The sequence below is a fragment of the Lolium rigidum genome, chromosome 6 (genome assembly GCF_022539505.1).
Source record: "Lolium rigidum isolate FL_2022 chromosome 6, APGP_CSIRO_Lrig_0.1, whole genome shotgun sequence".
Classification (NCBI taxonomy): Eukaryota; Viridiplantae; Streptophyta; class Magnoliopsida; order Poales; family Poaceae; genus Lolium; species Lolium rigidum.
This window is the reverse complement of record NC_061513.1, coordinates 128924337-128936748: the sequence shown is the minus strand read 5'-3', so window position 1 is coordinate 128936748 and position 12412 is coordinate 128924337.

Here is a 12412-nt window from a genome sequence, read left to right as displayed (position 1 = left end):
GACATGCCATCATAATCTTGATCATACTATTTGTAAAGCATATGTAGTGAATGCAGCGATCAAAACAATGTATATGACATGAGTAAACAAGTGAATCATATAGCAAAGACTTTTCATGAATAGCATTTCAAGACAAGCATCAATAAGTCTTGCATAAGAGTTAACTCATAAAGCAATAATTCAAAGTAAAAGCATTGAAGCAACACAAAAGAAGATTAAGTTTCAGCGGTTGCTTTCAACTTGTAACATGTATATCTCATGGATATTGTCAACATAGAGTAATATAATAAGTGCAATAAGCAAATATGTAGGAATCAATGCACAGTTCACACAAGTGTTTGCTTCTTGAGGTGGAGAAAAATAGGTGAACTCGACTCAACATTGAAAGTAAAAGAATGGTCCTCCATAGAGGAAAAGCATCGATTGCTATATTTGTGCTAGAGCTTTGATTTTGAAAACATGAAACAATTTTGTCAACGGTAGTAATAAAGCATATGTATCATGTAAATTATATCTTACAAGTTGCAAGCCTCATGCATAGTGTACTAATAGTGCCCGCACCTTGACCTAATTAGCTTGGACTACCGGATCATCACAATGCACATGTTTTGACCAAGTGTCACAAAGGGGTACCTCTATGCCGCCTCGTACAAAGGTCTAAGGAGAAAGCTCGCATTGGATTTCTCGCTATTGATTATTCTTCAACTTAGACATCCATACCGGGACAACATAGACAACGAGATAATGGACTCCTCTTTTATGCATAAGCATGTAGCAACAATTAATAATTTTCTCATTTGAGATTGAGGATATATGTCCAAAACTGAAACTTCCACCATGGATCATGGCTTTAGTTAGCGGCCCAATGTTCTTCTCTAACAATATGCATGCTTAACCATAAGGTGGTAGATCGCTCTTACTTCGGACAAGACGAACATGCATAGCAACTCACATGAAATTCAACAATGAATAGTTGATGGCGTCCCCGGTGAACATGGTTATCGCACAACAAGCAACTTATTAAGAGATAAAGTGCATAATTACATATTCAATACCACAATAGTTTTTAAGCTATTTGTCCCATGAGCTATATATTGCAAAGGTGAATGATGGAATTTTAAAGGTAGCACTCAAGCAATTTACTTTGGAATGGCGGAAAATACCATGTAGTAGGTAGGTATAGTGGACACAAATGGCATAGTGGTTGGCTCAAGTATTTTGGATGCATGAGAAGTATTCCCTCTCGATACAAGGTTTAGGCTAGCAATGCTTATTTGAAACAAACACAAGGATGAACCGGTGCAGCAAAACTCACATAAAAGACATATTGTAAACATTATAAGACTCTACACCGTCTTCCTTGTTGTTCAAACTCAATACTAGAAATTATCTAGACCTTAGAGAAACCAAATATGCAAACCAAATTTTAGCATGCTCTATGTATTTCTTCATTAATGGGTGCAAAGCATATGATGCAAGAGCTTAATCATGAGCACAACAATTGCAAAGTATCACATTACCCAAGACATTAATAGCAATTACTACATGTATCATTTTCCAATTCCAACCATATAACAATTTAACGAAGAAGAAACTTCGCCATGAATACTATGAGTAGAAACCAAGGACATACTTGTCCATATGCTACAGCGGAGCGTGTCTCTCTCTCATAAAGTGAATGCTAGGATCCATTTTATTCAAACAAAACAAAAAACAAAAACAAACCGACGCTCCAAGCAAAGCACATAAGATGTGATGGAATAAAAATATAGTTTCAGGGGAGGAACCCGATAATGTTGTCGATGAAGAAGGGGATGCCTTGGGCATCCCCAAGCTTAGACGCTTGAGTCTTCTTAGAATATGCAGGGGTGAACCACCGGGGCATCCCCAAGCTTAGAGCTTTCACTCTCCTTGATCATGTTGCATCATACTCGCTCTCTTGATCCTTGAAAACTTTCTCCACACCAAACTCGAAACAACTCATTAGAGGGTTAGTGCACAATAAAAATTAACATATTCAGAGGTGACACAATCATTCTTAACACTTCTGGACATTGCATAATGCTACTGGACATTAATGGATCAAAGAAATTCATCCAACATAGCAAAAGAGGCAATGCGAAATAAAAGGCAGAATCTGTCAAAACAGAACAGTTCGTATTGACGAATTTTATCGAGGCACCAGACTTGCTCAAATGAAAATGCTCAAATTGAATGAAAGTTGCGTACATATCTGAGGATCACTCACGTAAATTGGCATAACTTTCTGAGTTACCTACAGGGGAAAACAGCCAGATTCGTGACAGCAAAGAAATCTGTTTCTGCGCAGTAATCCAAATCTAGTATGAACTTTTCTATCAACGGCTTAACTTGGCACAATAAAACACTAAACTAAGATAAGGAGAGGTTGCTACAGTAGTAAACAACTTCCAAGACACAAAATAAAAACAAAGTACTGTAGGTAAAAACATGGGTTGTCTCCCATAAGCGCTTTTCTTTAACGCCTTTCGCCTAGGCGCGAAAGTGTGTATCAAGTATTATCGTAGAGTGGTGTATCGTTATTATGAGCTCCCCCATCCGCAGTGGTACTAAGGGCTTTGTCAATTTTAGGCCTATAATAATACTTCTTTGGTTTAGGTACTTTAGAGACATACATAAACTTTTGCTCCTTACCCACATAAGCTTTCTCCTTATATTTAAGAGAAGAAAATGTTGAACCCAAGGTTCCCATAGCCTTTTCAAGTTCATCAATCCTATTGATTTGATCATCATGGACAACACAAGTTCCTAGGACACTAATTCTTTCATCAATTCCTCCTAAGGATTTATCAAGTTCATCAGTTTTATCAAGTAACATTTCCAATTCAGCTTCAATACTTGGAAAAATTTTCTCTATGGTTTCCAATTTTTTCATAACATCTTCAAGAGAGATTTCAGTTTTAACTTTATCAACAGGGGTATTCCAAATAAACTCTCAATAATGCAACTAGCTTCTAATGCAGGAGTACTTAGGAAGTCACCTTTTGCGAGACTATCAAGAACATATCTATTCCAGACTAGAGATACCAACATAAAAATTCCTGAGTAAAATAATGGTGGAGTGTTTCTTAGTGCATCTATTATGGGCATCGCTAATTCTATACCAAGCATCTCTCAAACATTCTCCCCTCGTTGCTTAAACGTACGAACTTCAACTTCAGGATTACTCATTTTAGTAGTAGTAAATAAAGCAAACTAGATAAAGTAAATGCAAGTAACTAATTTTTTTGTGTTTTTGATATAGCAAACAAGATAGCAAATAAAGTAAAACTAGCAACTAATTTTTTTGTATTTTGATTTAGTGCAGCAAACAAAGTAGTAAATAAAACTAAGCAAGACAAAAACAAAGTAAAGAGATTGAGAAGTGGAGACTCCCCTTGCAGCGTGTCTTGATCTCCCCGGCAACGGCGCCAGAAAAAGAGCTTGATGGCGTGTAACTCACACGTTCGTTGGGAACCCCAAGAGGAAGATGATGCGCACAGCAGCAAGTTTTCCCTCAGAAAGAAACCAAGGTTTGTCGAACCAGGAGGAGCCAAGAAGCACGTTGAAGGTTTATGGCAGCGGGATGTAGTGCGGCGCAACACCAGGGATTCCGGCGCCAACGTGGAACCTGCACAACACAACCAAAGTACTTTGCCCCAACGAAACAGTGAGGTTGTCAATCTTACCGGCTTGCTGTAACAAAGGATTAACCGTATTGTGTGGAAGATGATTGTTTGCAGAAAACAGTAGAACAAGTATTGCGGTAGATTGTATTTCGAGTAAAGAGAATTGGACCAGGGTCCACAGTTCACTAGAGGTGTCTCTCCCATAAGACAAACAAGCATGTTGGGTGAACAAATTACGAGTTGGGCAATTGACAAATAAAGAGGGCATGACCATGCACATACATATCATGATGAGTATAGTGAGATTTAATTGGGCATTACGACAAAGTACATAGACCGCCATCCAGCATGCATCTATGCCTAAAAAGTCCACCTTCGAGGTTATCATCCGAACCCCTCCGGTATTAAGTTGCAAAGCAACAGACAATTGCATTAAGTATGGTGCGTAATGTAATCAACAACTACATCCTTAGACATAGCATCAATGTTTTATCCCTAGTGGCAACAAGCACAACACAACCTTAGAACTTTCGTCACTCGTCCCGGTGTCAATGCGAGCATGAACCCACTATCGAGCATAAATACTCCCTCTTGGAGTTACAAGCATCTACTTGGCCGGAGCATCTACTAGTAACGGAGAGCATGCAAGATCATAAACAACACATAGATATAACTTTGATAATCAACATAACAAGTATTCTCTATTCATCGGATCCCAACAAACGCAACATATAGAATTACGGATAGATGATCTTGATCATGTTAGGCAGCTCACAAGATCCGACAATGATAGCACAATGGGGAGAAGACAACCATCTAGCTACCGCTATGGACCCATAGTCCAGGGGTAGACTACTCACACATCACTCCGGAGGCGACCATGGCGGCGTAGAGTCCTCCGGGAGATGATTCCCCTCTCCGGCAGGGTGCCGGAGGCGATCTCCTGGATCCCCCGAGATGGGATCGGCGTTGGCGGCGTCTCCGGAAGGTTTTCCGTATCGTGGCTCTCGGTACGGGGGTTTCGTCACGGAGGCTTTAAGTAGGCGGAAGGGCAAGTCGGAGGGGGCACGGGGGCCCCACACCACGGGCCGGCGCGGCCAAGGGGGGGCCGCGCCGCCCTAGGGTTTGGGCACCCCGTGGCCCCACTTCGTTTCGTCTTCGGACTTCGGAAGCTTCGTGGCAAAATAGGCCCCCGGGCGTTGATTTCGTCCAATTCCGAGAATATTTCCTTACTAGGATTTCTGAAACCAAAAACAGCAGAAAACAAGAATCGGCACTTCGGCATCTTGTTAATAGGTTAGTTCCAGAAAATGCACGAATATGACATAAAGTGTGCATAAAACATGTAGATAACATCAATAATGTGGCATGGAACATAAGAAATTATCGATACGTCGGAGACGTATCACGCCCCCCTAGTGTGAGGAGGCCCCGTGGCCCCTCCGACTCCGACTCTTCGCCTATTTAAGCCGTCCTAACCTAAAACATCGACACCGATTGACGAAACTCCAGAAAGACTCCAGGGACGCTGCCGCCATCGCGAAACTCCAATTCGGGGGACAGAAGTCTCTGTTCCGGCACCCTGTCGGGACGGGGAAGTGCCCCCGGAAGCCATCTCCACCGCCATCTTCACCGCCATCGCTGTCTCCATGATGAGGAGGGAGTAATTCTCCCCCGAGGCTGAGGGCTCTACTGTTGCTATGTGGTTTATCTCTCTCTTTGTGATCTAGTTACTCTGGTGATGTTATTAAAGTACTCTATTCCTCCTTCATGATGTAATGGTGACAGTGTGCATGCTATGTTAGTACTTGGTATAATTGCAATGATCTATTATGCACTCTAAGGTTATTTAAATATGAACATCGAATGTTGTGGAGCTTGTTAACTCCGGCATTGAGGTGCTCTTGTAGCCCTACACAATGAATGGTGTTCATCATCCAACAAGAGAGTGTAGAGTGGTTTTATTATGTGATCAATGTTGAGAGTGTCCACTAGTGAAAGTATGATCCCTAGGCCTTGTTTCCAAGCACTGAAACTCCGTTTATTTACTGTTCTGTTGCATGTTTACTCGCTGCCATATTTTATTCAGATTGCTATTACCACTCATATTCATCCATATTACTTGTATTTCACTATCTCTTCGCCGAACTAGTGCACCTATACATCTGACAAGTGTATTAGGTGTGTTGGGGACACAAGAGACTTCTTGTATGGTGATTGCAGGGTTGCTTGAGAGGGATATCTTTGACCTCTTCCTCCCCGAGTTCGATAAACCTTGGGTGATCCACTTAAGGGAAACTTGCTGCAGTTCTACAAACCTCTGCACTTGGAGGCCCAACACTGTCTACAAGAATAGAAGCACCCGTAGACACCAGGAGACACGGAGTTGATTCCCGTAGTTCCCTTCCTTTGCAAGAAGGTATGTCTACGTTCGGAGGAGTGTGGTCGCTACGAAAGCCAGACCAACGCCAAGAAGGCTTCACTCAGGTCTCCTGTGAGCACCGCCATGAAGGCCTAGCCCACTTCCACTAAGGGATTTCCTCGAGGCGGAAACCGGGCCTTTACAAGGTTCTTGGGGCACACATCCACAACCAAATTGGAGGCTCCCAAATCTGTAACAACAACAAGAACAATATCAACTACAAACCACTAGGGTTTCTCAAAAGAGGAACACTAGCAAAGGGGCCCTCAAGCATATGAGGGGGAAATGCAAATCGCTTCGGTGAATATGTAGATCGGGGCCTTCTCCTTCAAATCTCCAAAGATCAAGAGCTTTGGTTGGGTGGAGGAGGAGATCTCGTGATTCTTGTGTTTCTTGAAGTGGCTCTAATGGTGGATGAACTTGTGCAATGATTGAGCAGCTTGTCCCAATGGAGAAGAAAGCTATTTATAGTAGGTGCTTCAGATTTGACCGTTGTGGACGTTTTTGTGTAACACAGGAAGTTCCGGTAGGGCCGGAAGTTCTGGCTGGATCCCTTCGCTGCTGAGAAGCTGATGGACTGAGTGTAGGCGGAACTAGGGCAGAACTTGCGGTGACCGGAAGTTCCGGCCAAGTTTCAGCCTACTTCCGGAATCGCGCGAAAACCATACTGGAACATACTGCGAGTAAAAACGCAGTTTTCGGAACTTGACCGGAAGTAGGGCGGAAGTTCCGCTGACCGGAACTTCCAGCCTACTTCTGCCGAGCTTCATCGTGGGAGGCACTGAGATGCTGCTGACAGGAGCATATGGGCGGAACTTCCGCCTGCAGGGGCCGGAACTTCCGCCTGGAGCAAAAAGGCAGCAATGTCTCTAGATTTGTCAATCCATTCCACCAGCCATGTATGTATAATGAAACCATGTACCTGTCTACATCAACACACATAAAAAAGGTACCTGTTGTTGACATCAAACACACAAAACCCAAAAGGGTGGGAAATGTTCTTTCAAATATACAAGATATTGATATTGAGACCGAATGCAAATATTTCTGTTTGGATGTGTAGATATTGAGAATCCAGACATGATATTGAAGTTGAATACCAAATGTTGTTTGGATGGTCAAAGTGAGGTATTACACTTGTATGAGACTTTGATCATTATACTATTTATTACAAACACAATTTTACAACTCGTTATACATAGCAGTTCGACAAACAACAACATACACACTCAACAAACATTTTGACAAGTTCATTTTACAAAACAAATTCACATCACTCTCGCAAGCAACATCACACTCACATCCAAAGTATATTCATATCAATTTAGGTCCTTAGCTTAGGCGCGAGTCAACTCTTGTTGAGCAGGGTTGGGGACTAGACGAGGGGCTGAATGGGGGGAGACCAGAGGAGCGAATGCCTAGCAATGTTTAGGTCCTGGCCTCTGTATTCTGGAGTGGGCTCCGTAGGCCAACTCTGAGAACCTCAATATTCAGCCCGATGCATCACATGAATACCTAGGCCATCCAAACACTCTGATTTCTGGATATTCGGGCCTGCGGGATGCCAATGTCTAATGCCAAGCGTGAAAGCAAACATCCAAACGAACCGTTACGGATTTGGTTTGTGCGGAATTAAACTAACGTTTATTTTACAAGCATAAACCCTAAATATGCTAGGCTCAACTAAGTGCAACAAAAAAAACTAGAGCTAAGCAAGATAGGCAAAATATATATATATGAACAACAAGTGATAGCAAGATATAATAAATACTTCAACCTCGATGGCTATCACAAGGGAAAGTTAACTCGGGCATAGAAATAACCGAGGCAACCGGAGACGAAGATGTATTTTTGTGTTCTCTTCCTTTGCAAGAAGGTACGTTACGTTTGGAGAGGTGAGGATCCCACGAAGGATTTCCTAACACCACGAAGGTTCACCTTCTTCTCCGAGCCTATCCCACGAAGGAATAGCCCCTTTCCTTATGGTTAGATTTTACTCCACTCTGGAGGTGGAAAGCTCCACAACCATTTCACAAGCTCCACGATGGAGAAGCCCGATCCCCTTCACAACCTTCCACGAAGGAGGTCACCGGGACACCAACCAAGCCAACTAGGAGGTCACCCTCCAAGAGTAACAAGCTCACGGTCTCTCACTCGAACTAATCATGGTGGAGAGCTCAACACTATGCAATGATACAAAGCAAGAACACCAAAGGTGTTCAAATCCTTCACACTCAAATCCCACCAAAGCAGCAAATACTAGGATGAGATTAGAGAGGAAGAACAATGAAGAAAATCAGCAAATAACTCTTAGAGGAGAAATGGATTGGTGGGGATTGTCGATCTAGATCCCCTCTCTTAGATCCCTCAAGAATGAGCAAGAATCATGGGGGGAAACAATAGATAGGGCAAGTTCTTCAAAGTCAACAATGGAGAAGAGAGAGTGGAAGAACTTACCCAGCCCAAGGTGGAAGAATGCCTATTTATAGTTTAGGAAAAAATAGAACCGCTGGGTGAGAAAACAGGCAGAAAAACGGCTCAGCCGGCCAGCCAGCCGGTCCACCGGGCCGGGCGCCGGACAGGCCGGCAGCGTCGGCTGACAGGACGGACTGGGGCAGGCGGGCCACGCAGCAGCCAAAAGGGCCCAACCGGGGGGAGGCCGGTTGACCGGGCCAGGCGCCAGTCAGGCCGGCACACAGGCCGGCAGCACCGGTTGACAGGCCGGACTGTCCGGCGGCAACCGGGCGGGAGCCGGCCATGGGCCGGGAAACCCCTGGAACTAGCCCGGTGTGGACGAGTGCTAGAGCCGGTGCGCACCGGATGGGCCGGTGGCAGGCTCGGTGGTGCCGGGCGGTGGGCCGGACTGCTTCAGGCTAAAACATTTCCTTTTTCTTTTAAAAACAGAAAATGCTCCCGAACTCCGATTATCATGAAACCAATTTGATAAAAAAGATAATGACAAATAGAGCCCCATCAGCTCTATCTCCCGACATTCGTTGAGTAATTCACAATGGGTATTTTCTTATGTAGTAGCTGCCCAGTGCCCATGTCCTGCAGCAACCTTGATGCAACGAACCAAGTGGCAAAATGGATGGCCATGGAACAATTCAATTTGGGCATCATTTTTTCCTATAATATTTAACTCAACATCAACCATGCCAAACACAACTAAAACAACCTTAAATAGCCACGAGGGCCAACTTTGTTTTTTTAGAATATCCCTTCTTTTTATAATACATACTCCATATATCCTGTATAGAGTATTAAGGAGTTAGACTTAAACAAACCCCACAGAGTAGTCCAGATACAACTGACAGGCATACTAGGCATATAGCAGAAAGAAAGAAAAAAGGGAAACCATAGAATCTTGACAGAACGTGTATCACACAACATACAACCATGGAAAACACACGCGTCACCGTTCAGGCATGCGCTGTCCAGCAGAGCACATATCTTGTGCATCACATTTAGAGGCGAGAACGAACATGATTGATGCATGAAGCCGCGATTATTGGCGCTGTCGAGCCTATGAAATGAGATGATAAGGATGGGATGCATGTAACCCATAGACAAATTATTAAAGGGCTCTCTATTACGGAAATCAGTTTTGGGTCGTGCGTCCAGATAGTCTCACTATCTGGACCATGCAACTGCCGCTGGATCAATGCGTATCTGTTGTATTGAAGGATGTATTCATCAGGCAGCAGGCATATTGCACAGTTCTCGGGCCCACATATGCATACAAGGTCTTGGACCAGTCAGACGGCAAAGACAAAACAGAACTAGATCCATCGTGTTATTTTGGACCGTGCCGGAGAATTCTAGACCTTGTCCTCCAACCTCATTTAATGAACTGGCCGACCATCCACCCACACATCTTCTTCCTTCGTCCTCCTCCCTCCCAGCTGTGCACATCGATCACCCAAGGAGCCTAGCAGAGCAATGGGTGGTGCTGCTCACTTTGGGAGCCATCTTCCTTCTGCTGGGTTGGGTGTAGAGCTCGAGCGTGTCAAACTGTATTTCCTTGGTGCCTAGTACCCTATCCAGCGCTACCATTTTCATAGCACAAGCCTTCTCAATTTTCCCTCCAAGAGCATTTGTTGTTCGGATTTCAAATCGGTTCCCAACCAAACGCATTGTTCATGCAGCACTACCTCACTCATTAAATTAAGAGGGTATAGGTAGTTTCCCTAAGAATCAAATTGGAATCAACTGACCATTCAGCAGAGCTCACCCACTGCTGCCCCAAAGCAGGTCTGCTTAGTTTGGCCGTCCAGTCAAAGAACTTACTTCGTATTTCTGTCTCGCATTACCCACAAAAAATAATTTGGCATGCACCTAACAGTACTGACCACGTACACAGTTTTTTCATGGGCACAGCATTCTATGCAGAAACTATGTTTACCAGCAATACGGAAAATCTAAATATTAAATATCATAGCAAATTAAAAATTCCAAACAGATACACATATGTCCCTTTTTCAGCGAGCCAACCGTAATCCCATGATTCTGCAGAAAAACATAAAACAGAAAATTACACATGTCATGCCAGCATGGCATCAGCATGTTTGGCGCAGCTCACCCTTCGGTGCCTAGGCAAACTACAGTTTGTGCATTTCGTCACCCTCCTTGGCAGATTTGGAGCGTCCCCGCGCTGCGGACATGATGTCCTTTTATGAGCGCTGCATCTGCAAATTGTGCAGAAGCGTGTGCGCTTAGTAAGACCGTCACAACACTAGCATCTCATAGCCTCACTAGCTCCAATGCTTTCTTGTACACTGAAGAATGTCTGTAAGTGAACGATCTGCTCGAGGCGTGGTCGTTCTCGTAAACTTGCAGGTGATCCGGCAAAACATCCCAAGCATCCTTAGTCCATCTCTTTTACGATGTGCCGCTGAGGTATTTCATCGATTCCCAGGTAGTCCATAACCTGAAAATAGGAATAAGTCAGTGAACGCCGCCAGTAAGATTACCTCAGTCCAGACATTTAACAAGACAGATTTCCTCACAGGCACTAACACAACTTGTTGAATACCTTAATTGTATGGCAGCAGACAATACCCGTGTGCTCGAACCACATTCACGCTCAAAAAATTCCCCACCGTCAACCATCTTCACCTGAAATTCAACCCTGTTCCACTTCTCTCTCTTGTGTGCCTTGGTGTGCTTAGCTACATAATGTTTCCCTTTTTCCACCCCCTCAATGTGATAGTTCTTCCCAAACTGCTCGAAACATAGCATGTGTGTAGACTTTGCTTGCATGCTCCTCTATCGATAGGTTTACATGCAGCACTGCAGAGCCTTTTCTTATGGAAAAAAAAGAAAAAAAAAGAAAATATAAGTCTGGCGAAGATAGGTAAGCAAACACATCCACAATTCCCTCCACGGAAACATTGATAATAGAATGCTGATCACTTTTTTTTCCTCTTCTCCTGATATCTTCATCCTTCCCGCGGTCATGCTGCAACCTCATGCAGTGCCTCACAAACATGTTCATCGCACACCCAGGCGGCACATAGCTTTTGAGCATCATGTTGGCACTCTCACTGCCTTTGAAATATGGTTTCGCCCATTTCCGGCACACCTCACAAATCTGTGTCATGAATGGGTGTGTCTTCAGGTTGTATTTTTCTATCAGCATGTTCCACGCCGTTTCGAATTCATCTTCCATCAGCATGTGGTTAACGACCTTGTGGAAATCAAACCTGAACTCGCTCTTCTTGCCATACAAAGGACCCAAGCACTCTTTCGCCTTCTTAAGCACATGCCATTTGCACCATCTGTGCACAATGCCAGGCAAAGCATTCCTCATTGCCAACTCCATGGCCCTGTACTGATCTGCATTTGCCAGGTGGAAAATAACTCAGACCAAGGGTTTTCACTAAGTAATGAAGTGCTCAAATCAGAATATAGTTGTGTACACCACTGAAAGCTACCTGTTAGTATTGTTTTAGGTGCATTACCAGTACCACACATCACCGGACAAACTCTGAGACGGCCCACTCGAAACTTTCTATCTGCTCATCCGTGAGCAATACACCTCCCAGGATTATGTTCGAGAAATGGTTGTTCACCCCACAAAAAACCCAAATGGCATGTCATAAAGATGTGTTCTGTATGTTGTGTCAAATGTGACTACATCACCAAAATACTTGTACTACATACGGCTTGAACCATTTGCCCACATCAGATTCTTTATTCAACTATCTGAATCTGCCAGAACTCTATAAGTGAACTCTCGATCCTTTGATCTAATCTCAGCAAATACTTGTCTTGTTCACGTCATCATTTGCTTGCTCTTTGCTTATCCGACCACATAGATTCTCCAATGCCCTCTTCGTGA